This window comes from Macrobrachium rosenbergii, chromosome 13 (genome assembly GCF_040412425.1).
Source record: "Macrobrachium rosenbergii isolate ZJJX-2024 chromosome 13, ASM4041242v1, whole genome shotgun sequence".
Classification (NCBI taxonomy): domain Eukaryota; kingdom Metazoa; phylum Arthropoda; class Malacostraca; order Decapoda; family Palaemonidae; genus Macrobrachium; species Macrobrachium rosenbergii.
In genome coordinates, this window is record NC_089753.1 from 6796132 (window position 1) to 6824074 (window position 27943).

The 27943-nt window shown below is 40.2% G+C and overlaps 1 long non-coding RNA gene across 1 annotated transcript in view; it reads right to left on the reverse strand.

The window, feature by feature from the left end:
• LOC136844873 (uncharacterized) overlaps positions 1-17683 on the reverse strand; it is a 170341-nt gene extending 152658 nt beyond the window's left edge. Inside the window, exons 1-2 of the long non-coding RNA XR_010854995.1 lie at positions 17410-17683; positions 15808-16079 (exon numbers count right to left, since the gene is read on the reverse strand). This is a non-coding gene — a long non-coding RNA (uncharacterized lncRNA). The remainder of the gene's footprint in view (positions 1-15807; positions 16080-17409) is intronic.
• Between the last annotated feature and the right edge of the window lie 10260 nt (positions 17684-27943).

Here is a 27943-nt window from a genome sequence, read left to right on the forward strand (position 1 = left end):
TGCCATGCAAGCATTCTAATCATGTACTCATAATGTTCCACCGAATCTTCTGTATCAAACTGTATGTGTTTCTGTTTGTGAAGACGCCAAACGTCTCTCCATTTCACATATATTATGCTACTGCATTTGTATTCATTAGTCTGTCTCGAATCTCATGCAATTGGCCATATACAGAATTTCCTGGCCTTTCCATTGATGTATGTTTTAACACCGTATGTTTATTATGTGTCTCAATGTCGCCATCTGTTTGTCTGCCGACAAACACAGATGTCTGAATCTTTTCCTTTGTTTTGTTTCGTCTTTGTGCACATGTCAATAACATCTTCAAAGATTCTGTACATTTATCTCAGTAAGGAACCACCAATAAACCAGTCAACACCCAACCAGTATGTCACTCAATCTCTCGTCCTTACACTGGTGACCCCGGAGTGACCCGAAGGACCCAGCCGACCCAAGATGACGACCCATGCGCCAACAGACCCTTCGCCGCCTCGCTGCTTCCCACTGTTCCCGAGTTCTCAGTAGATGTCCAACCCTCCGAGATGACCCACCCCACCACCGGAGCCCTGGACGCCTCCTCCAAGAAATCTGAAGCCACCCCCGCACTCGTACAGGACGAGCTGACCCACCCCCCTCGAGCTGGCTACCAAGGATCAGCCGCCGTCATCCTTCAGCCCTCGAGCCGGCTACCGAAGGATCAGCCTCCTTCAGCCGTCCCCCTCCAGCTGGCTACCGAAGGATCATCCGACGTCACCTTTCAACCCGCTCCCGTCCTCCTCGAGCTCTTGCTGGCCGGCGCCGCCCTTCAGCCTCCTTCCCGCCCCTAGCCCAAGCACTTCGAGCCAACTACAATTGTCAGCAAGACGATTTCCGCGTCGATGCCTTGCTGGGGGGGGGGAAGTATTTGTAAGAGCACATCGCCCGACGCCGTCTCTTCCAAACATACGTGTGTGTTCACCCACAGCCAGCCGCACCCGCACACAGCTCTACCCCTGCTTACTTCGCGTAGCCGCGGCACTCTTCAACGCCCCAACAGATACGTCGATTAATCAGACGTTACCCACGTCTTGGGGGAGAGTATTGTAAGAGCCCGACACTGTCTCTTCCAAACACGTGTGTGTTCGTGTGTTCATCATTCGTCATCCATCGGAGTGGACAAGACAAAACAAGAGCATCTCGTTTTCTTTCTCTGATGGAACGCGACTTCAACCATACAATATTTCCATCTGTTTTTCCCTAACCATTGTTGTCCTGATTTATGTACAGTCACCACTACTTGCATTGCCATGCAAGCATTCTAATCATGTGCTCATAATGTTCCACTGAATCTTTTGTATCAAACTGTATGTGTGTTTCTGTTTGTGAAGACGCCAAACATCTCTCCATTTCACATATATGAAGAACAAAGGCGGCTGGAAGATGCAAGAGAAGAGAAGAGAAGACAGCATGAATTAGCCCTCAAAGAAAAGGAGCTCGAGCTGGAGAGGGCAAGAAAGGAAAGTGCTGAAGCTATGGCTACCCAACAAGCCTCCAAGCCCACACCTGCTGTACCAAATGCTCCGATCTCAAGCATTAATTCCATAGTCCCCAAGTGGACTGAGGAAGAGCCAGAAGCATGATTGGAGGAAACAGAGTCACTCTCTGAAAACTACAACACCACCGAGACACAGAGGGCCTTAGTGCTTGCCAAGCACATGGAAGGAAAAGCTAAGGCAGCCCTCCACTCACTGGAGAAGAGTCAAAGAGGCAACATGGAAGAAACTCGTAGGGTCATAATGAAAGCCTTTGAAATAACCCCAGAGAAATGGAGGCAACGGTTCCGAGGTCTTGCCAAGGAAGTCGGCTGGTCCTGGACTGAATGGGCCTGTCACAAGACCTAGTCTGGTACCTGCTGGTTCGACTCCCTGTCGCGCACTACATTCGAGGACCTATTCAATTAAACCATGCTGGAGGATCTTTTCCAATGTGTGCCTGGGCCCCTTGCTGTGTATTTCAATAAGCAGCCAACCACGCTTAAGGAAGCCTGTTATGTGGCCAATTCATGGGAAACCTACAACCAGTCCCACAGTACATCTCAGCAGCGCATAGTGCCACCAGGGTACCTCTCAGGCTCGACTCACCTGAAGAACGGACTACCTAGCAAGCCTACATGCACCCACTGTAAGAAGTTGGGGCACACTGAATCTGATTGCCCCTACAAGTTGGGCAACAATAAACAGCCTTCTACTAACAACCAGAACTCCTCTCCCTCCATGTCCACTCAACCCTCTCCACCAACAGTCACCGCCGGTCACTGAGCCCCCACAGAAGACTTGCCGATCCTGTGGTGCTGCTGGCCACTATAGTGCTGGACATCCAGCCTGCCCACCAACTTAATTAGCACCTTATTCTCCACGGGAGGGCCACAGAAGATAATTCAGCCTGAGAGGTTGGATACCCAGTTCATCTCAGTGGTACCCTTTAATGGCTCTAGCCTGCCTGTGGCTCTACCAGTCAGGGTAGATGCTGCAGCCGATGTTAGCATGACTGCCAGCCAGTGCCAAGGTTGATGAGAAAACTCGGTGGGAGATGAAATGGGTAGAGGGCCACACCAAAACCATTCCCACAGTCAAGCTCCAGGTCATGACACCCTGGGGCACACTACCTCACCACCTTGGCGTGGTGAGTGGAATCAGGCCTGGAGTGGATTTCCTGTTGCGTCGGGACCTCCTCTGGGGAAGCCCTTCTCAATGCCACTTCGCCGCCATACTACCTCCTCAACGGAGGCCCCAAATGTAGGATCACCAAATCAAGGCACCGCCACTTTGACTGGCGTGCCACCAAAAGAAGAAGAACCACCTTCCGGCCGCCAAAGTGGTCAGCGGAAGGGGCACACGCAAAACAATTCCAGGCCTAGTTCTCCCTCTCCGCGAAAGGACGGCTAACAACAAAGTCCTCCCTCTCCACGGAAGGAAACTCCAGAGAAGCAGTACCGCTGCTTCTCTGCAGTGTCTTTTCGTGGAGAGGGAAAGACACTCCAGAGAAGCAGTACCACTCCAGAGAAGTAGTACCACTCTGGAGTGTCCTCCCTCTCCATGAAAGGACACTCCAGAGAAGAGCGGTACTGCCTCTCTGGAGTGTCCTCCCTCTCCGCAAAAGGACACTCCAGAGAAGCAGTACCACTGAAGAACGTGCAAGGTGACAGGCCACTGCACTAATTGGGAGGGCTGCCCAAATAAACAACGCCCAGCAGACATCCCAAATCACGACTCTCCAAGAGGCTCTGACCTCCAGCTGGGACAGGAATCTCTGTCTCAGCCCAACTCAAGCCTGACCATCAATCGCTGCCAGTGCCACTTGTGACCTCTGAGTAGTGCCATTCTCCATCCATCTCAGACGTTGAGCCACCACAAGAAGAGGACCCTGTACCAGATCCAGATCATGAGAAGGATCCTCCTCCGGGAGATCCGGGGTCTGTCACTGCATTAATCTTAGCAACCTGTGAGCCTCTGGCACCCGACACTTCTTCCTCACCAAATCCGTCCCCAGAGGATGAACCCCTGGTGGATCAAACTGCTACACCTTTTCTGGGAGACGAGAAACTGGCCTCCCCGGATGCACAGGTTGAAACCACTCTTGCTCCGGTTGTTGCAGCAGCCGGAGTAGGGAGCACTCCTGTAGCCTCTGAGGTTACCCCTGACTTCGCGCCCACTAGCCCTTCTGGCCTTTCCCCAGAGTCGGTGCCCTCATCACCTCCTAAGACTGACGTAGATCGGCCTTGGAGGAACCCAAAGAAGAAGAAGAAGGGGCGGAAAGAGAGTTATAAATGATTTGTTTAACCAAGAACCTTTTAGGGTTCTTCCTGGCAGTCCGTGCAAGAGCCCAAGTTCTTGGCAGTGCCCTTGGCAGTCTTTCCATCTCAGAGTGATCCCGCCTCCTGCCCAGAGGAGGTAGCCAGCGTGATCTCTGTCTTAGTAACAGCCTAGACCAGATTGAGTAGATAGTAATAGTAACCTTGTCATTTAAACCTTGCAATTACCAGCAGTAACCACGTAAGTATATCGTAATTGTGAAGCCAGTAATTGTAACTATTGTGAATAGAGCCACTGAGCTCATGACACACATGGCATAATACCTCAGTTGGGGCAAACATTTACCATATAAGGAAAACCTCATTTAAAGAACTCAGATTATATCTTTTTTTACTGTGACTGCAAATGCTAGTGTAAGATATTTTATACTTGTAAGAATATCGTAACTTAGCTAGTTCATTGTCCTTTACGTAGGTGCTACAGCAGTGTTCTAATAGGTTACGTCATAGAAGATGACACTGAATGTACCATTTGGCTAGGGCTGAATATCACGACCATCAGAGGTAGCACATAAATATCCATAAGCACCTGTAAGTAGTGTAGGAGTCCGTAGAAGTAGGTGATTAAAGCTCATATCCCATTCTAGAGTCAGGTAGATCCTTAGCTAGTTGCATTGCAAGGGACAAATCTGTTTAGGGGAAGAGAGTAAAGTAATCGAGGCAAACAGCTTACTTAATACAGACTTTCACACCTGAAAGGGAGTGAAGGCCTTTTTAAGGGGGCGAGCTATTATAAATATTCCCTGTTTGACCTCTCTTCCTTGATTTAATAGAAATATAAAAAGAAAAAATAAAGCTTTCTCTAGGGAGGGAAGCAAGTGAGCAGGGTTGCTTTTCCAAAAGCACCAACTGTCAGAAGGAGGTAGGAAATTTAGTTTAGAGGCATATTTGACAGGGTAGGTTTTGCTTGGACTACCCTTACCTAGACTGTACCTTAAGCTCACTTTTCTATGAACTTTGTACTGGCGAAGTTTTTGTCATTTTTCAGATGTTACCTGCGCCCAGCAAAGGCGGTCTGGGGGGAGGAGTTTTTGAAGTGAGCACCCACGCCATTTGACCCAGCTCAAGTCTTGAGGCATCCTTCATTGAGAGCATACGAATATCAGTGTCTCTCATAGCCCTTTTGTTGAAAAGCCAGGGAAATTGCCATTTCAACAGACCCAGGGCTTCTGATGCAATTGATCACTGGATTATCTATTTCTCTCTCTTTTATCTCCCTCTAGATAATTTCATGTTTTAAGTTTCCCCTCTTTTAACCAATCACTGACTAAGGAAAATCCTAGTAAAACCATATCCCATTCATGAAGTCAAATATATGAAGTACACTTATTGTTGCCTACTGAAATTGCATAAATTATCCTCCATGGTGTTAACATAATATTCTTGATCTAAGATTCATCCCTTGCAGTCAATTAATGATAAGTGAGAGGTCTTTGATATAGAATTGTTATCTGGATACATCTCTTCCAGAATTGGGCACATCTTGGAACCTGGCCAGAATCTTGTTTGGAGAAGGATTAGCATCCCAAGTTCCTCAATTCACGTGTTTGAAATTGCTTATAGACGCATCACAAGAGGCCCCCAGCTGTTGCATTATTCCCTGATTTATGTCGAAATATCTTGTGTCCAAAGTGGGACGAAGTTGGAGCTCTTATTAGCTCCCGTAAGAACCCACTTATATTGTATTTTTGTTGAACTAGTTGTTTGAGTAATGTTGATTTAGTTCATGTGTTCAGAATAAATCAATATATTCAGTAATCTAGTCTCAACTGGCGACTGATCTAATTATGTTAATTATCTGTCTTTTTTTGGTAACTTTCAGCCTTAATTGATAGGATTACGTGGGTCTTATGTTAAGCAAGGCAATATAAATTCATTAAACTAACATTTAAACTCATCAGCCAAATGACCCACGTAACAATATATATATATATATATATATATATATATATATATATATATATATATATATATATATATATATATATATATATATATATATATATATATAAATATAATATATATATATATATATATATATAGATATACTTATATTTATATATATATATATATATATATATATATATATATATATATATATATATATATATATATATATATATATATATATATATATATATATATATATATATATATATATATATATATATATATATATATATATATATATATATATATATATATATATATATATATATATATATATAAATATATTATATATATGTATATATATACAGTATATATATATATATATATATATTAGTTTAAATATATAATATATATATATATATAAAAATCCATTCTTATTCTTTGAACTGGTCAAAATAATATATATTATATTATATTTAAATATTAATTTAATGAATTTATATTGCCTTATATTAACATTAAAAATCCATTCTTATTCTTTGAACTAATATACATATAGAATATATATATATATATATATATATATATATATATATATATATATATATATATGACCCGATCTTCAGAGGTCATCTAGGGTTCTCACGTATGCAGGTCATGCAGGAATGATACACACTGCTACAAGTTCACAATGCTTATATTAACTAAGAGGCGAGGTAAAGGACCAGTGGGGACAGGAACAAAGGGAAACGCGACCTGCCCTACGGGACTCTGACACGACAATGCACTCTTCCTTCAGGTCAAGTGCGTGTCTCCCCATCCAAAAGCTTTCCCCCCCCCCAAAAAACCTTCCTCCTGGACACTATTGGTTGTTACAATAGGTCTTAGGCCCATCCACCAATCGTGATCAAAATAGGTGACGCTACCTCATAACGAACTTCTGGAGGGGGGGGTGCCTCTTGGGGGGTTTTTGAAGGGCGAGGGGACGCCTGGCACTTTGACGGTTAACTTGTGGTGTGCCTTCGATACCCTCGCGAGGGAAGGGCAGGGATGACAACCCCTCCGGACAGGGTTACCACCCCCTCCCTGGATCTTTGCGTCCAGGCAAAGCTGCAACGTCAGCCTTGTCCTCACTCGAGCCTCGTCCTTCGAGGGTTGTTTCTATCTAATAAAAAAAAAAACTAACTATCTCTAAGGGCCAAGTGACGTGTGTACAAGCCAAAAATTACAAATGAACTGAACACGCCTTCCACCAATACAAGAAAATACTCCTTGATTTATGAAGAATGGAACAAAATTTCTTCTCTTCTATTTTAAAAATCAAAATTTATCATCTCAACAAATTTATGAACACACACAAAAAAAATTAAGACACACTTCAACATTGTCCTTATCAATCATGACAACATGGCAATAAACTTTTACTCACATTGCATACGTAACTGTCTTTACTGTTCTCAATAAACAAAAAAAAGATTTAGAAATTGTGATACAACAACTCTGTGTCTAAGCATGGCATTTTCCCAAATAGACAAAAATAATAAAAGACAAATGGCACACATCAATCATTGACTTCTAAGAATATAATGAAATACATGACAAAGATAGAAAATTAAGCACAGAGATCTCATTACTTAGGACAAGATAACATACACATAAAAAAAAAACATTAATGAACATCGTAAATCACAAAGGAAATGGTGGTATCTAGATTGGTATGTAAATTGTTAACACACAATAAAGGGATAAAAAAAATATATAAAATAACAGAGAAAGGAACAAGCAATAGACTCAATTAAAAGATGTTATATAATCAATAAGCCACAATACCAGAACTAAAACATAGGAATATGATACTCAGGCAATAACATTTACATTCAAAAATGACAAAAACAAATAAAAAAAAAATATATCAGACTTTGCAACATTTTGTATGACGCTATATGGCACCCACCTGCACGCGTGCTTATTCTACGGGCTCTTCTCCCAGATACCCTGCCAATCCCGGGTAAGGGGGTACTGGTCTATTGGTGTAGAACGTTAGGCTGTCTTCGAGCACCGCACGCAGGTGTGCCTTATGGTGTTCGCTCACGACTCCCGTGCGGATATGTTGGATAACAGCCGTGTCATGTTTGATCGCTTTCACCCGATACGGCCCTGTGTAAGCAGGTTCGAGTTTGTTTCGGAAGTTGCATCCTTTTCAGATAGATTCGATCCCCTACCTGGATTGGGGAATCATGAGTCCGAAATTGTTTATCATACCTCAACTGATATTTCTCATTGGCCCTCAACAGCAGGCGTTGTGTTGTTGGGAACACCTAACGAGTCATATTACAAAACCACACCCGGTACTGCTCCACCGTGTAAAGTGGCACCTGTCGAGGGTCCAAGACCACCGTACATCAGGAAGAAGTGCGTATCCCTAATTGAGCTGTTATAGGCGGCACTGATAGCCATCTCTGCCGTCTGCAACAAGGACGGCCAGGATGTCGGATTATCGGCAACGAGATACTTTAAGAGATTAACAATCTCCCGATTATGTGATTCCACTAGACCATTCGCGGACGGCCGATACTCCGCAATGGTAACAAGATCTACTTGCAAAAGGGCTGTGAATTCGCTCATCATTTCATTCACGAACTCGCGCCCATTATCAGACACAAGCTTTCTAGGACACCCAAACCAATTTATAAGGGAATGTAATGCTCTAGCCACTTCCTTTGCAGACTTGTCTGCCATAGCACACACATGCGTGAAACGAGTGAATGCATCCACAAACACACAGATATATTTAGGGTGTCCTTGCACTGCGGGAAGTGGTCCCACTACATCCATATGCACTCTATCCCACTTTACAGGCACCACAGGCCACAACCAGGCCTTTGGGATCACATGTTGGTGTCTTTTGGCGATATTACACACATGACAACTACTTACAATCTAGTAACATCCTTATGCATGCCAACCCAAAAGAAATGTTCACGAGCTCTTCTAAGAGATCTCTCTATGCCTACATGTCCAGCATAAGGGCTAACATGAATCATATGCATGGCTTTCATTATCAAAGCTCTGGGAAGAACGACTCTGGCTCGGATGTCACCAGGCCTTTTCTCATATTTACACAACAAGACGTCTTCTTCGATGAAGAACGCGTCTTTTGACAAATGCACAGAACTCAGGAACTTGTTACTCTCTCTGCTCAAGCAAGCCTTAACCTGGCTAATCCAGGCTTCAGACTCCTGACTTTCAACCAACTCTTTCACACTCCAACCACAAAAATCAACCACACTTTCACTCTCCGAGCTTTTACTCTGGAATCCCCCGGACGGAGTTCCCTTCGCAGCCATGCTCCTGTCATCTCTACCACCTCTACTCACCTGCGAGTGCTTCCGAGATTCCCGTTTTCTATGCGTCGTGCTTACATCTGGTTGATTGTTACTACTTTGACTTGTCGGGGCGTCACCGGCACCCGAGTTGGCACGGTGGGTGCCACCAACGCCGTGAGATTCCTTTTGTCGTTCTTCCTTGCGCTCTGCAGCATGAGTTGTTACATTGATGGTGTTTCTGGAGAGAGCATCTGCCACTCGATTACTTTTCCCAGGGATATAATCGACCTTTATGATATCAAATTCCAAAATTCGCTCTATCCAACGAGCTTAACGATTGGTGATATCGCCCTTCTTAAATAAGTATGTTAATGGCTGATGGTCTGTAAAAATCTGAACTTTACGACCCAACAAAAAGTAGCGATGTCTCTCCAGCATCCACAAAACTGCCAATGCCTCTCGATCGAAGGTACTGTAGTTTTTCTCCTACACAACTACAGTAACTCAAAGGTGTTGCTTTGGTAGCTATCTGCACTGATTTTATAAGCCTTGGTTCGCCACGACCTTGACTCTGAGAGGCCAAGGCCGACACTGCGAGGTTGGCTTCCATGGGAGAGCATATCTCTAAAGTACACATAGATTCCCTACTTAACTCTATTCTACTACTACTTAAATTTATAAAAGGCACACTGGCTTTACCATCTATGATCTTAGCATCTATGATTTGGGCAAGATGAAATCCGCCCACTTTTTATGAGGATTGATATACACTATAGACCCCTCTGCGAGCTTCTTCGATGGGATGAGGGGAAGTGAGTATAGGTGAGTGGGAGGAACTACCTCCCCCCACCTGGCAGGCACCGGGGCTATATGGTCAAGGCACCTTGACGACCGGTTGACATCGCCTACAACAGGGATGTTTGTAAGTCGCCCTCTCAAGTGCACCCTTATCCTGCCTTTTGCCGAGAGGGCCAGGTCAAACTCACGCACTAACCTGACAACAGGGGATGTTTCAGTAACCCTCTGCCCCTAAGCCGGAAGTGCAAAAATCACCCTTTTAATCTCCTTGCCTTTGCCAAATTATGATTATTCTGCTGTTTTGGGGCCAGGTCAAACTCACGAAATAATTTCTGATGAATATACAAACCCAATTCCCAATATTATGGGAACAGAATCCAAGTGGGTAGCTGGCACTACATAAAACTTGTGAGTTAACACTCGTCCTCCCAAGGATATCTGTTGCTGCACAATACGTTGCAGCATTATGGTGTGACCACTCGCGCTCATTAGCGATAGACATCCTTTGGATGCCATAATGGCACCCGTCACTAAGTGTTCTTCTGTTAGGGAGACACAGGCACCACTATCCAACAATGCATGGTATGTGCCCATTCCCACACTTACCTCCAACACCGGGACTCGATCTCCACTCTCGCTAGGGAAAGAGGCGGGGGGACACATCTGTTCCGTTTCCCCTACCGATACACTCACCCTGGAGTTAGTGGTTGGGTGTTGGGGTGGGGGAGATCCCCACCTGCTGGCTGACTGAGGGTGGCCCTATTCCCACAAGGCCCACTACTGTCCCGTTGGTCGAAGGCACCTGTCCTACGGGGGTTGCTTGAGGGTGGGCGTTCAGTGGTGCACGTTTTCTCCCTCTCCCGCGCTGGTTTCCCCTGCCTCTTGAGGTAGGGGACATGGTGTCTCCTGCCCTGTTTTTTGGACACTGTTGGGCCCAGTGGTCTGCAGCGCTGCACCGATGACAAGCCCCTTGTTCAAAGGAAAGGCATTGGGAGCGCAGATGACCCCCTCTCCCACAGTGCCAACAGGGTCCCCTTGTAGGAGCACTCCTCCCCCTTCCTGTAGTCCCTCCCCGCCTCTTCGCCACGGGGCCATCTTGACCCGAGCTGGACGGGGCAGGGAAGGTGTGTTTACTCGTTGCGGGATGGCAGGCAGCGGCAAGGGAGGGAAGGGACTTGGCTGGTCCTCCTCCCTCACCCTGCCTTTGTCTACCTCGATCAACCAGGTCCTGAAGGGCAGGAATATACTTCATCAATGGTTCTGGCCTGATTCTACTTTGGTTGAGTATCCCCAGGGCGGTATCGGGGAGGGCCTGTCCTAATATCCACCTGCAAAACTCGGCTCTCTTGGCCTCTGTTTGATCCTCTGCCTTGACGAGACTGTCGTAGTCTCCAACTAGTCTGTCGACAAAGGAGGCCACTGACTCTCCTACCCTCATCGCAGGTTTGTACTTCGCCAGCAGCACTGCCCGCTCTATTTCTCAGAGACCAAACAGTTGTACCATCTCCCCTTTGAATTCTCCCCAAACTTCGGAAGGGTCCTGGTCCCATCTGGCCAGCTTATGGGCAGCATTCCCAGTAATTTTCTGTTGGGTGAGTAGAATTCTTTCCCCATCAGCCCAACACGGTGTCGCCTTTTCTACAGTATGTGAGAAGGCCTCGATTGAGAAGTACCCGTCTGAGGGCGCGAACCATCGAATTCTGGCACATGCACTCCCAGGACCGGCAATTTCCTCACCGGCTCCAGTAGTTCACCCGTCACCAGGGGGAAAGGTTGCACCGAGGTTCCCGACGATGTAGCCCCATTTGTCGCACTAGCGTCATTCGGAATTTCCGACGGTACGATACAGTTCGAATCACTCACCGATGTCTGATTTCGGCGTTCTCGAAAGTGTTGTTTCATGCACTCTTGGAAAAGTCTATATATTTCGTCAGCATCAGGGTCTCCCTCACCCCTTGCTGGACTAATCTCCACAGTTCTAGTGTCACTTTTGTCTTCGTTTTCCCTCGAACTCTTGTGAGCCCTCCCACTTTTTGTTTCATACACCATTGTTCGCATTTCTGTCTCCCTGCTCACAACTGTCGAGTTGGCGCGACGCACTGACCCACAGGTGGCTAATAATTAACGCATTACCGCATTTTATTTGCAATTAACAAATATACCTGCACACCCCACACCTGACACCAGAATTTTGACCCGATCTTCAGAGGTCATCTAGGGTTCTTAACGTATGCAGGTCATGCAGGAATGATACGCACTGCTACAAGTTCACAATGCTTATATTAACTAAACTTACAGGAGGGCCCAACTGTGATTAAGCTAATTTGAAATTAAACTAATTGACGACACCCGATTTCCGAGGCGAGGTAAAGGACCGGCAGGGACAGGAACAAAGGGAAACGCGACCTGCCCTATGGGAGTCTGACACGACAATGCACTCTTCCTTCAGGTCAAGTGCGCGTCTCCCCCCCAAAAGCTTTCCCCCCAAAACCTTCCTCCTGGACACTATTGGTTGTTACAATAGGTCTTAGGCCCATCCACAAATCGTGATCGAAATAGGTGACGCTACCTTGTAACAAACTTCTGGAGGGGGGTTGCCTCTTGGGGTGTTTTTGAAGGGCAAGAGGATGCCTGGCACTTTGATGGTTAACTTGGGCATGCCTTCGATACCCTCGTGAGGGAAGGGCAGGGATGACAACCCCTCCGGGCGGGGTTATATATATATATATATATATATATATATATATATATATATATATATATATATATATATATTCTGAGGCCAGTCAGAAGAATGAGAATGGATTTTTAATTAACTGCCTTGAAGGCCAACCCAAAGCACTCAGAATATAAACAATAAATGTAGTGAATAAACTGACTTACCTTGATATCACATCTAAGTAAGCAGAGAAGTGGAGGTTGCCTTGGTAAATTATAACCAGTAAATGCTTTAAACTGAATTTATTTACAAATGAAGCAATCAGGAAATTAATATGAAGGGCTGACTTAGTAGCAAGTGCCAAGCAAATACAAGGTGCAATAAAATCTAGGCACTGCGTAGCAAATCACTGAATCTGAAAAGACTACCGCCCGGAAATAGTTCAACGCTCTAATTACTTCACTGCGGACTGGTTAAATTATTTTTGGTCGTTAACACAACTGGTTCACTAAGGGGGGTACTGTCTAGAGCCCGGGACTGCGTAATCAGAAGACTCTTGCACGTGGCAGGATGGCAGTTAAATGTCTAAGCTCTTTTGGTTCACAAGGCAGGGGCAGACCACTCAAAGAGCCAGATAACAGGATTCTGGAAGAGAATTCCAGGTTAGCATTCAACTCAAATGATTTTCTCTCACGTGAAATTACTTATGCACAATGGAGGAATTGATCAATTAGATTTAATTAGCACATGGTAACACTATGGTGGGAAGGTTCTATTTATCATCACTGAACTAATTTAATTTGAGCTTGGGACAAACCCATTTGCTAAGGCTGATTTAACAAAGGGGGGCTTTGTTTAGGAGAATGAAAAGTTGGAAATACTGAAAATGGAGAGAAATTCATGAGAAGAAACAGAACTGGCATTAGATTCCTACTTCCAGACGTGCATGGAGCTCACTTGCAAAAGACAAATTTCAGCTGCAGGAGTCTCGCAATCCTTGCCAACTAGAAGAGGAAGAAGGGCCGCACCAACTTGATGAGTTGGCATTCTGTGAAGTGTGTGTGAGCAGCTAGGTCGTGGGGCGTCTCATTCGATTTTTTGGGTTGGACACAGGACATCGGTCGATCTGAAAAGCAATCAACAACCAGCTAAAGGTCAAATGGAAATAGGTCTTATAGCTAAGCCCTTTAAGGGTCAGCATAGCAGCCCACTTACGGCACTAACTGGTCTTTGTGTCCCTAACAGCTTTCTAACCCCCCAAAACATCGTACGATGCTGGGGCTATGAGGTTGGTATGTTTTCTCCTAAATCAGGTGATATAGGGGTAGGCCTACATAAGTCCACCCCCCCTTTAATGGTGTCTCCTCCAGTCGCCATTAAATTTTATTTCTAGCTAACAGGCTGAAGGGACGAATGGAATATATATGTGAATATATATATATATATATATATATATATATATATATATATATATATATATATATATATATATATATATATATATAAATAAAGATAAAATCCATGAAGGAAACGGAAACACTGGAGTGCTATGAGGCCTTTCGACGGCTAGTCCTTTACTTTTATCTTTATTTATATATTCATCACGTTCCATATTTTTTGATTCAGTCATACATATATATATATATATATATATATATATATATATATATATATATATATATATATATATATATATATATATATATATATATATATATATATATATATATATATATATATATATATATATATATATATATATATATATATTATAATATATATATATATGTATATACATATAAATATTTATATACTTATAAATATATATATATAAGTTTCGCTGAAGTATTTGCCATTCCATGACTGTCCTTTTTCTTTGAGATCCACATTAACTGGCTGTGAAACAGAGAAAAATTCCCAAAGATTCAGGAAATTTCACAACTTGGCGACAGTGCACGTCATCGCTCATATCGTCCAACTTTGCAGCCCAAATGATGTCATTTTTATGATTTGGCTTCCTGACTGTGTAAATGAAGAATTCATCTGATACAGCAACATGGAGAAAGCCAGCTTCATCCCAATCTTTAAAAAATGAACCACAAAACCATGCACGGTCTTCTCTCTGTTGCTGAGTGATGTTGGGCTTGCTGATAACATGAAATGGCTTGATACCAGATTTCGTCAACTCACGATATACAGCACTATAACTTCTCTTCTTTCCCCGTTTTGTTTCTAGTTCAAGCACCAATTTACGTAAAGACTTTCTTGGTCTACCCACTGCCTCAGCTATGATGTCTTTTGACTCCTGAGAAAGGACTTCAGGCCTTCCAAGATTCTCACTCTCTTCGCGATGACAGTTATATAGATTTTTGTTCCAGTTTCTTTTAACAAAGGATTCATCTCTTTTAATACATTTAGCTATCCAGGAACGTGAAATGAAGGATGCGCAAGCATCCCTGGCCTCTCTGAAGGTTATTGCCCGGATTCGGTTAATCCATCTGATTTCCTCCGAGTCGTTAGCCATGGCTGTATCTAACTCTGTCACTCAGTCTGAAAATACAAGAAATGTAAAATGAAAAATAGCTTAATAGAAACTTAAAATAATGTACTTGGAGATAGGCTATAGCAGAAAACTTCATAACTTTCCATTTGTTCTGTGGAGGGGGCCTCTAATTTATGAAACACCCAGTGTATATATATATATATATATATATATATATATATATATATATAATATTATAAATATTTATATACTTATAATAAATATATATATATATATATATATATATATATATATATATATATATATATATATATATATATATATATAAATATTATATATATATATATACATAATCAGAAGGCAATAATGTGGGCTCAGGCATGGAGGCGATAGCCCCACCTCAAGACGAAAATATTCTATCGTCGGTTCCATCGAAAACTGAAGCAAGAAAACAAACCCAAGGCTGACTCTCGGATTGAGACACACGGTTGCCAATCGGGCGTTACGAGGATGCCTGTGGTGTACACATACTAAACATTCCAGGTAGGAAGGGTAACAGACCTAAACAAAAGCTGTCAAGGAGAGAACTGACAAGTGGTCAGCCGTGAACTCGCGGTGCAATGGGAAAATGTTTACGAAATACTCCAACACGGACATTCACATACGCATTTACCTCAACGTATGTCAAAATATCTGTGACAGCACAAAATTTAAAGTAAAACAATCAGCATTATGTACAATATTAAAGACAAAAATTTTTCATTAAAAGTAAAAAACTTACCTTGCCATGTTGCTGTGGAAGGGCCATTGTAACTGGAAATCGATTGGCGTATTATGTTTGTCCAGTGTGATGCGGGGTTGTGTGTCACTACGACGAAGCAAACCACTTCTAGGTATATTCTGTACGCAAATCACTCAACCAATAGAGAAGAAGAAAGGAGAAGGTGGTTCACGTGTAGATGATGTGGAGAATGGGGTTAACAAATGTCCACCTCGAGGTAAACCTCCCTCAACATCCTCTTGTTTTGTGCCGCGCCGGTCGGAAGCGTGAATCTGGCGATCGTTCGGATCATTAATGAATACTTTCAAGCTAATGAATGACTGTAAGGTAATAACATTGTTATTTTTCTTCTGTTTATAATATACGACTTAATTTATAATTATCCATAAGGTGAAGTTGCTAGAATAGCAATATAATTCATGTTTTCGTAAGTTTGGGCAGCTAAGTGCACAAGTTCCGTCTGTTTGTTTCAGCTGACAAAACCGTGATAAGTATTATGAACGTTTGACCTACCTGTTTTCGGCAATATTTTTCTGTGTTTAAATGAAAACCAATTCAAATGCTGTTATTTAGAGCTTTTCTTATCAGTACCATTAGAGAAACCATGAAATCTCTTATAAAAATAATTTTTTTTTACCTGGCGAGAATGCACTTCAAAGTGGGCGGTACTTTGACGATGATTATTTGAAAACTAGTTTGTCTGAATAACATCGTTATATTTCAAATAAATACTTGGTGACCCAGATGAAGGCTAGTTTACTAACTAAAGTTTCACCATCAAACATGTTATGTTTGTTAATAATGCTGTCGAGTTGAGTCTATACAAATATATTTTAATAAGTCCAAAATTAAATATTACGAATGCCGAAGTCAAAGTCTTGAAGTTTGTTTCGGATACACAGTTTTTCCTGCTGAACTTTTGTGTTTTTCATACATTTTAACGTGGATTAGAACAAATCTCTAAGTGTTAAAAGAAAATCGTAATTATCAACATCTCCTGAAAATTAAGTCCTACTCAAAGCCTAAATTTATGAAAATACATTTGAAACCTTTCGGGCACGTAATTTAAACGGAACAGCCAATATTATCAGTCTCGTTCTCCCCATACCTTTTAGTTATGTCCTACCTTTTCAGGCCATGTTAATTTTTGCATTTTGTTTTCCCATATATATCCATTCCTCACCTAATATTTATCTTTTCCCGTCATCCCCCTTTTTTCACTCTTTGAGAGATAAAGCTATCTCTCTTGGTGGTGTTATACGGATAGTGTTGCAATTCCTTCAGTTTTCATGGTTAGGCTACACTGACTTAGGTTAGGCACACACAAATGAGAAATGTCAAATCACTATCGAGATACGTTAGCCTAGATTGAAAACATACTGCACTCGAAAATTACGAAAATGGAAGTTCCTTACTCTTACGCTAATCATTCAAAAAGTTAACTTGTGCACTGGCATGACAAGAGGTAAACGTACAATCAACATGGTTAGCCTGGCCTAACTTTCCTAGTAGGCCTAACCTTAACGTTTCAAAAAGGCTGAGCCCAATATAAAATCATTTAGGATTACCAAATTATGGCAATGGATCTTGCAGCTAACTTACTTCACTGAAGAAAGCTTATAACGCTGGGCGACTTCAACATTTACTTGAAATGCTGTCATATCGAAACTACTTTGGGTGTCTTGTTCTTCTCTGCAACTTGTGACTGGTAGCCTGCATGTTTTGGGCTAACTATTATAGCATCATCAGAATTCTTAGGTAGTGAGTTATTATTTTTGCCACCACTTTGCATTATCCTTGGTAGGTTCTTAAATTCTTGCTAGAGAACTGTCATGGTTTTATTATCACGGCATTATCAGTTACCTGATATTTAGACAAGATGTAAACAGAGTAACACTTTAGGAAGTATAGCGTAGAGTAGTGTTTCTCATTAGATAATAGAACAGGTAGAAGTGTTTCTGTCATGGGCCGGGAACCTGCTTTCCTTAATTGCAGCATTTATATGTATTTTGCCAAATAATACTACTTTTAATCTTGACATCAAAACACACACACACACACACATATATATATATATATATATATATATATATATATATATATATATATATATATATATATATATATACAGTAGTATATATATATATATAAATATATATATATATATATATATATATATATATATATATATATATATATATATATATATATATATATATATATATATATATAAATTATATAAATCAATACAGCATGAAGGAACGCGTGCTTGAGAATATCACTAAGTCCACGTCGGAAGGTGAGTGAAAACCGGGACTTTGAACAAGTACTTTCGTAGTTTATTCTACATTTTCAAGTTCACACTGAATACAAAAGAAGTTGACATAGATTTATATACAAAAACAAAAGGGTAGGGGCAGGGTTACAGTTTGTTAATCTGGGCAACATGTTCTTTAAACAAAAAAGACAGGGACAAAGGATCAAGTGATAATTCAGGGTGGAGATTAACATTCCTGGTGGAAGAAGCTTCAATGAAGACAGTCTCTAGCAGATTTCTTTTCCGATGGTCATTGACCTTGTAGATAACTGTTGACTTATCCCAGTTCATCCCATAGCCTGTCTTAAGCCAATGATCCACAATGCCATTGTTTGATAAGCCTCTTGAAATGGCATATTTGTGTTGGGAGCTTCTTACTTTTAGTCCTTTTGATGTTTGACCAATATAAATCTTATTACATTCTTTACAAGGAATACTGTATACAATATTGTTTGAATTGGGTGGGCTATTCTTGATTAGTTTATTTCTCAAAATATTATTATATTTAAATACTAAGTTAATATCAATAGTTTTTAAAATGGGCACTGCAGGAATGAAATTAGGATGAAACGGCAAACAGAGAATATTCTTAAGTTCGTTGTTAATACTGGTTGGATTATAATGTCTTTTTTGCTTTATGTGTACAAAGTTCTAAAAAAATATGGAGGGTAGCATAATGAATCTCCTATTTTATCAATAATTTTAAACTCCTCTTCCAAAAATTCAGGACTACAGATTCTAAGAGCTTTACGACACATACTGGAAAATGTTGACACCTTAATTTGTTTAGCATGGTAAGAGTAAAAGTGAATATATGACAAATTATTCGTGGGTTTCCTATATACTTTAAAACAAAAATTGGTGTTATTTCTAATAACTAGACATCCAGAAATGGTATACAATTTATGTTCTTCATATTCTGTTGTGAATTTTATGGATGGTACAAGATTATTAATTGTTTGCAAGAAATCTGGAATATTTACATTTTCTTTAGCAATACAAAAACAATTGTCTACATATCTACAGAAAATGTAAATATTCCAGATTTCTCGCAAACAATTAATAATCTTGTACCAAATATAAAATTCACAACAGAATATGAGGAAAATAATTGTGTACCATTTCTGGATGTCTTAGTTATTAGAAATAACACCAATTTTTGTTTTAAAGTATATAGGAAACCCACGAATAATTTGTCATATATTCATTTTTACTCTAACCATGCTAAACAAATTAAGGTGTCAACATTTCCCAGTATGTATCTTAGAGCTCTTAGCCTTGTAAAGAATGTTATAAGACTTATATTGGTCAAACATCAAAAAACTAAAAATAAGAAGCTCCCAACACAAATATGCCATTTCAAGAAGCTTATCAAATAATGGCATTGTGGATCATTGGCTTAAGACAGGCCATGGGATGAACTGGGATAAGTCAATTGTTATCTACAAGGTCAACGACTATCAGAAAAGAAATCTACTAGAGACTGTCTTCATTGAAGCTTCTTCCACCAGGAATGTTAATCTCCACCCTGGATTATCCCTTGATTCTTTGACCATGTCTTTTTATTTAAAGAACATGTTGCCCAGATTAATAAACTGTAACCCTGTCCCCACCTTTTGTTTTTGTATATAAATCTCTGTCAACTTCTTCTGTATTCAGTGTGAACTTGAAAATGTAGAATAAACTACGAAAGTATTTGTTCAAAGTCCCGGTTTTCTCTCACCTTCCGACGTGGACTTAGTGGTATATATATATATATATATATATATATATATATATATATATATATATATATATATATATATATGTGTGTGTGTGTGTGTGTGTGTGTGTGTGTGTGTGTATGTGTGTGTGTGTAAATATAAACTGGTCGGAACAAAACAATTTATAGTTTTGGAAAACTTGCTGAGCTTAAGTTACCGTGCTCTTGCCATATCTTCGGAAAACCACACACACGAACACACACACACACACACATGCACGCGCGCACACACACACACACACATATATATATGTGTGTGAGCGTGTGTGTATGTGGTTTTCCGAAGATAAGGCAAGAGCACGGTAATTCTTTTGATATTCGACAGCAAGATGAAGGTATAGCGCAAACGCCTAAAATGTAGGCCTGTGCTGCATATATATATATATATATATATATATATATATATATATATATATATATATATATATATGTATATGTGTGTGTGTGTGTGTGTGTGTGTGTGTGTGTGTGCGAGCATGTTTTCTGTAGATAAGGCATTTAAAGAAAGTTTAGCTATTAGCGTATTTAATGTAATTCTGTTATATGTAATCCTAAGCCTATTTTTAATTTGTATGTTTGCAAATGGCCAGTGCAGCATAGGCCTACATTCTAGACGTTTGCGCTATACCGACATCTTGCTATCAAATATCAAAAAGAATTATTATGAATAATATGGGCATTTAGTTAATGCACCTACAAAATGTCACAGAACTGTTAGATTGCAGATATGACCTCAAACGAGTAAAAAATGCGCCGAAGTTTCTTCGGCGCAATCGAGTTTTCTGTACAGCGTATAATCAAGGCCACCGAAAATTGATCCATCTTTCGGTGGTCTCAACAATGTTGTGTGAGCTGCGGCCCAGGAAACTTTAACCACGGCCCGGTGGCACCCAGAGGAATAGAACACTGCTGTCAAGTGTTTACTGTGTTTTGAAAGCCCTGGCCAAACCAAGAAGGCTACTGTTCTCCGGGAATAAGATTTTTGGATATTCGTTTCACCTACCCGTAAAAATTTTACATACACAATGTTTATCGATTCCGCGTTTTAAGTAGAAATCGGTCTTTAGAAAATGTTGATAATTACAGTTTTCTTTTAATATTTGGTGTGGTTTGTTCGAATCGGCATCAAAATATATGAAAAACTCATAAAAAATTCAGCGTGAAAAACTGTGTATCTGAAGCACATTCAAGAGGTTACTTCGGCAACCATGCGGTTTAATTTTAGACTTAACATATTTTTTTAGTCTCTCAACTCGCTAGTATTATTAGCAAACATAACATACGTTTGCGAGAGAAATGTGGGTTTTTTAATACGCTTTCATCCGGATGATCAATTATTTAGATGAAATATAACGAAATTATTTCGGACATGTTACATTCAACCAATCATCGTCAAGGTACCCACCACTTTTAAGTGCATTTTCGCCAGAAAAAAAAAAAAAATAAAATAAATAAATAAATAAATAAATAGAGTATAGGTATGGAGTTTTGCTTGCTCTCGATCAGTAGACCTATGTGAACTGTAGCCGGAATTCTCTTACATTCGTTTATTTGGTCTATTGGACAATATCGCAATATGACTTTTACTAGCAAGGAAGGGTGGCTCCGGGTATTAACTTTCCGGTTCTCATTAAACCTTTCGTGATGAGATTGTGAGCTAAACACCCTCATTCACTCTAGCTGTAACTTAACACTTGACTAATTATTAAGTATGTAATTTACTACTTCCTTCAACAGAGGCAACAAGAGATATAACGGAGATCGAACTTGGCATTATCCTGGTACGGCGGCAGCCATATATATATATATATATATATATATATATATATATATATATATATATATATATATATATATATATATATATATATATATATATATATATATATATTCTCTTGGATAATGAATTTATAGCTTCCATAAATGGTGATATTATTATTTTGCATGTCGAGTAAACGTTCATGACGAGAGCATTAAAGTTATACTAAAGCATCTTCAGCTAGTCTCCAGTCTGTTACATACAATTTTTTATTGCCTTGAATGCCAAATTAATTTTAGGTGCAAGGTCCACTTTGTGTACTTACGATGCCTGTTATAGTGCCAATTGATGTACGAAGAGGGCAACGAACGAATAGTATGTTATTGTTGTTGCTGCAACAACAACAGTAGTATATTATTGTTGTTGCTGCTGCTGTAGATTAAAATTACTTTATACCAGCACGGGCTCTTTATCTTTGAACGACACGTCATAACTAGCGGTTATGGAGGGAGCTTATGGGAGTACGACAAAGACTTGTTGGAGACTCCAGGAAACCATGAAAAAGGGTGATCATTGAAGACCTAGACCTATATTGGCTACGCTAGGGTTGTCGCCGGATTAGTGACAATTACGAGCGTGTCAAGCATATCATCCTTTCAATGGAACATATAATTAGAAAAAAAGAAGTTATTTGACGACTAAATTGCTCTGCCACATCTCCGATCACCTATCTCAGGTCAAGGACTGGTATCTAATAAGCTGTTTCTGTTATTACGTAGCCATAAAAAAATTATCACTAATGGTCAAAGTCCTCACCAAGAATCAATATTCAAACATGGAGATTATTTGCGTTTCTAAATTGTCTAAATCTCCCAGGTTTGATTTTGAATGTTATAGCTCTTTCCTTTATTGTATGTAGTCAGATGGAGTGTTGTTTCGCCTCTGAGGACCTGGCAGCAAAAGAAATCCGGGATTTTTCTTTACAGAGAAAAAAAAAATAATTTGCTTCCTTGCACATTTCATAATTTGAGAAACAAAATCAATACAAAAGTCTAAAACTATCCTTACCTATTTTAACTCTATTAAAAACTAGGCCTATAACAAACTCTCAGACGTGGAAGCGCAAGTTGTCAGCTGTGACTACACCTAACCCTCACGGTAAAAATCAGGCAATTCAAAGCAGAGGAGGCTCGAGAGAACTCATTTCACATCTGACCCAATTACTGGGAAAAGCTGACGTATATCGTGAACGATGAAAAAAGTAAATTTGTCAGTTCGTTATCTGTTGTTACACAGAGGCTACAAAGGACGCTTATATAAATTAAGGTTGTTATTTAGCCTCGCCAACTATTACTGGAGCGGAAAAACAAGACTATTTTAAGTCCACTTTTTTTATAGCGTTCGGTCTCCAACATCAGTTATGTGCGCTATCGATCCACAACTGGGGCTGTCCGGTGTCCTAATATTCCATTTTTATTGGCATGAGACAAAATTAACGTTAACCTGTCATTTTTATGTAATTGTATGACCCCACCTCGGGTCAGCTTATTAACCAAGCATAGCCTATATGTAATTTTGTCAAACACCATTTTAGCTGGGGTGGCTCCTGGGGTGTTACCTATTTCAGAGTGTTTTTCACCCTGTCGCTTCTAACATGATTTATGTAAATAAATTCATGCAAAGGAACAAAAGTACCGACATCTATAACAATAACATCCGAGTGGTTCTTTCTTGTTTGTCCGCCCCAGGTGGGGGCGGGGTAGGCAGGGGATCGGGAGGTTAGGGGAGACATAACACATCCACCCTCCTCCTGCAAACCTGTTTGTCAGACCCGGGTTGGGGCTGGGTAGGTAGGGGAGACATGACACATCCACCCTCCTCCTACAAACCTGTTTGCCAGCTTTGGGTGGGGGCTGGGTAGGTAGGGGAGACATGACACATCCATCCTCCTCCTGAAAACCTGTTTGTCTGCCCAGGGTGGGCGTGGGGTAGGTATGGGAGACATGACACATCCATCATCCTCATGCAAACCTGTTTGTCCGCCCTGGGTGGGGGCATGGTAGGTAAGGGAAACATGACACCCACCCTCCTCCTTCAAACCTGTTTGTCCACCCTGGGTGGGGGTGGGGTAGGTAGGTGAGACATGACAGCCAGTGCTGGGTTCCAGCACAGTGTAGCGCATGCCATCAAGCTCATACAGAATAGGAACGCAAGTTTTAGTAAAAATGAAACCCAGAGTGAAAACATGTCGAGGACGAAAGACCTCAGACCAAGGCTGTCGCCATTACCAGAGTTTGTCGCTGCACAGTCTTCTTACCAATTCTCGCATCTCGGGCAAGTCATCGAATAGTCTGGGTGCAGTAATCAGAGGCTGCTCTTATAGTACCTTGATTCCATCCATGTTGTATAGGTGTTTGTAGACTTCCACGCAGAGTTAAAGGGCCATTGATGCTATTCAGTATATGTATCTTATAAATATGACATATATATATATATATATATATATATATACGACGATGATGAAGGCGGAAGCCCAATATACGGAGACCAAGGGCAGATGGAGAGGCACTAACAATCTCAGTTTTATTGTGGCCGACGCAATAATCCATTGCATTTTCGGGCTGCAATGACACAATTTTGTTTAATAAAAAGGGACGTCACTATATAAAATTATAAAGATAAAAAAATAAAATAAAATAAAAATGTACATACATTTCTTAAAATATCTTAAAACAAACCTACCCAGTACATGGCTAAAAAGTGACTAAACAGAAGAAGGTAAAACTACTCGAAAACAAAGAGAACAGCAGAGAAATCACAAAATAAACAAGGGTGTTGAGGACGTCTGGGCATTTAACGAGGGAACGAGTGCTTTAATGAAAATTGACTCTAAAGTCGTAAGCTCGTCCTCGTGTTGGGCTGAGGCTATTATTTCGAAGTTTTCATATCAATCTGCGTTTTGCAGATTGCAGAGTGATTTCTTATATTTGATAATTCAGGCCTGGACAATCTGCATCCCGTCCTACTCTGACATCGTCTTGGCAAGGCTTCCACAGCGAAATTGAGTTCCTGACAGGTTTTTTTAGAAATAATTGTTTTCCTCTAAAACACTTTTACAGAATTTTGAGAAAGTTGTTAGATTTGAATTTTAGTGAGCCACGTGTCATTTATGATGTTCCCCAAACTTGATATCTACGCTAAATTTCCCTTCCTGTTCAACGATGAGTTTCGCAAAAAAAGTTATAAAGATCATTAGCAAAGAATTCCCGTTTGTAAATATGAAACTTATTCCGAAAAACCCTTTAACGCTCGGGTCTCTTTTCAGATCTAAGGATAGACTGTGCCCGTCTCTAGCATCCAACATCATTTATAAATATACTTGTCCCAAGTGCGAGCTGGGAACCTACGTTGGATGTACGAGACGGCTACTGAAAGTCCGTGTCTGTAGTCATCAGGGCGTCAGTTATAGGACGGGATGCGGATTGTCCAGGCCTGAATTATCAAATATAAGAAATCACTCTGCAATCTGCAAAACGCAGATTGATATGAAAAACTTCGAAATAATAGCCTCAGCCCAACACGAGGACGAGCTTACGACTTTAGAGTCAATTTTCATTAAAGCACTCGTTCCCTCGTTAAATGCCCAGACGTCCTCAACACCCTTGTTTATTTTGTGATTTCTCTATAAGTAGTTTTACCTTCTTCTGTTTAGTGCCATGTACTGGGTAGGTTTGTTTTAAGATATTTTAAGAAATGTATGTACATTTTTATTTTATTTTATTTTTTTATCTTTATAATTTTATATAGTGACGTCCTTTTTATTAAACAAAATTGTGTCATTGCAGCCTTGAAAATGCAATGGATTATTATGAAACGCCGTCGGCCACAATAAAAACTGTAGATTGTTAGTGTGCTCTCCATCTGCCCTTGGTCTCCGTATATATATATATATATATATATATATATATATATATATATATATATATATATATATATATATATATATATATATATATGTATATATATATATATATATATATATATATATATATATATATATATATAATATATATTATAATGTGTATAAATAAATATATATATGTATATATATGTGTGTGTGTGTACTGTATATACACATATATATGGGTGTGTGTGTGTGTATGTTTATTCCCGAAGTAGAGCGAATTGGATATTAAACGACTTTTTTCGGTTTCAAAATATTTCCTTAACGTCAGAAACTGCAGCAACCGATTTCTGAAGTGTTCTCGTGTCCTTTCGGGTGTTTGGTCCATAGCTATAGCCAATTAAGGGAGCCAGTAATTGGCCCTGGTTTGGGGATGGAAATGACCAGGCCCTTTTGTTACACGCTCGCGTTTCACATAAGCCGGAAAAATAAACAGTTGAAGTATAATTGATATAATTGTCGTATAAACCCACATCGCTGTTCGCGTGTTGTTCGACGCTTTCGTTGGTAGATAGATATTTTGTCTTGAGAAGTTAAGCGGCTCTTCTCTCACGGGAGTGCTGATAGAAGTAATAACAGGGAACTGGGCTTCGAACGCCTCCGTTGCTGTTTCTATTTTGCCTTCGGTTTTGCTTGTATAATTATACAGGATGTCCATAAAGTCTCTTTACAATTTAACAAATATATTACAAAAGCAAATGAACAGACAAATATGTGAAAATTATTACAATATGAGGAGTAGATATTGAAGTTTTTTTTTTTTTTTTTACCTTATTTAATACACCTCTATTTGGGCACCATTAGTGCATGAAGCACATCAAGACATACTCGATTTCTTGCCATGTTCGCTGTAGCAGAGCCTCATTGATGGTGGCAATGGCATCAGCGATCTTTTGCCTGAGATCAGTGATGCTCGGTATCTTTGTTCGATACACGATATCTTTAACATAACCGCATAGAAAGAAGTCCAGGGGAGTGATATCTGGTGGACGAGGTAGCCAGGGAATTGGGCCATCCCTTCCAATCCACCGGTCTGGAAATGTTTGATTTAGGAACCCATGAACATGCAGTCCCCTTTCTTGAGGAGTGGCCATTTTTTAGGGGTTCATTTACTAGTACCTCTGCCATCAACAGGTTACCTGAAATACACAAATGCAATGTGATTAAAAACTGATAACTGCTGAGTACATAGGACAAATATGATTAAGATGTCTTATCAATGGCTTTTGTAATATATTTTTTAGATTGTAAACAGACTTTATGGACACCCTGTATTTTCATCACTAGTGCTCTGTGTTTTTTATAAATTTTCCAATTCCCAGTTTCTTCTCTAGACAAATCTGTAATAAGTTAGATGTTAGCTTTTAATTTTCTCTTTACCTTCCTGATGTGGCTCCTACACGAATCTAAATCTGTTCCTAATATTGCTGTATTCTGGGCAATAAAGTAAAAAATGCTCCAAGATTTCAATGACCTCTTTACAAGATAGATATTTACTTTCTTCTCCCTTTAATCTTTCCGTCATTAAGTTCCAGCGTGTCCAACCTAGCTCCGCTAATCGGCAATGCTTTTCCGTAGCTGTCGTGCCAAGTTTCTTATATTTATATTTTCTTTATATTTTCTGTTTATCTCGAGTACTGACTTTTCTTTTATAACTCTTTTCCGCGCTTTTTGTACCAACCTCTTATTATTTAATTCCATACGCTCTTTCATTTTCAAAATCCAATTGTGTTTTTTCGTACTGGTCTGAGATCATCTCTTAGGGGAGCTTATTCCAATCCCTGTTACTGCTGAGGGTATGTTTCGGGTAGATTAGTTAATTTTCCATGTCCCCGGAGTGGCTGGATGGAGCTCTTATTTCAGATCGCAAAGCGCAGCTTGCTCTGCATTTTGGTGCTTCAGTATTTTTCTGTAAACTTCGTTATCTATTTTTTCACAATTCACTTAGTTCGTTTTTGCTCAGCCTAATTATCTTCATGGCATACGTGAACGTTGGCATTGCTAGTCCTTCCCATAACACCTTCCCTATGATCACTCTGTTACAACTTTTACTGATAAATGAGTTAGCCAAGTTTGCCTTCTGATTTGTCTTGATCTGAGCCCTTTACAGTTGTTCTCTGAAGCAGTCTTTCGAGCTACCGATTGCAACGCCTCAATACTATTTGTTTTACTTTCTTCTTCCTTGTGTGTATTGCATGTCTTCAAGGTCATTATACTGTACCAGTCACTAAATATTAATCTACTAATTTTTTCCTTTTTATTTAAGCCACATTCAAGAACTTTTTTCGTAACTATGTCTTGATAATATATTAAAGGGTAGGAACGGTAGAACAT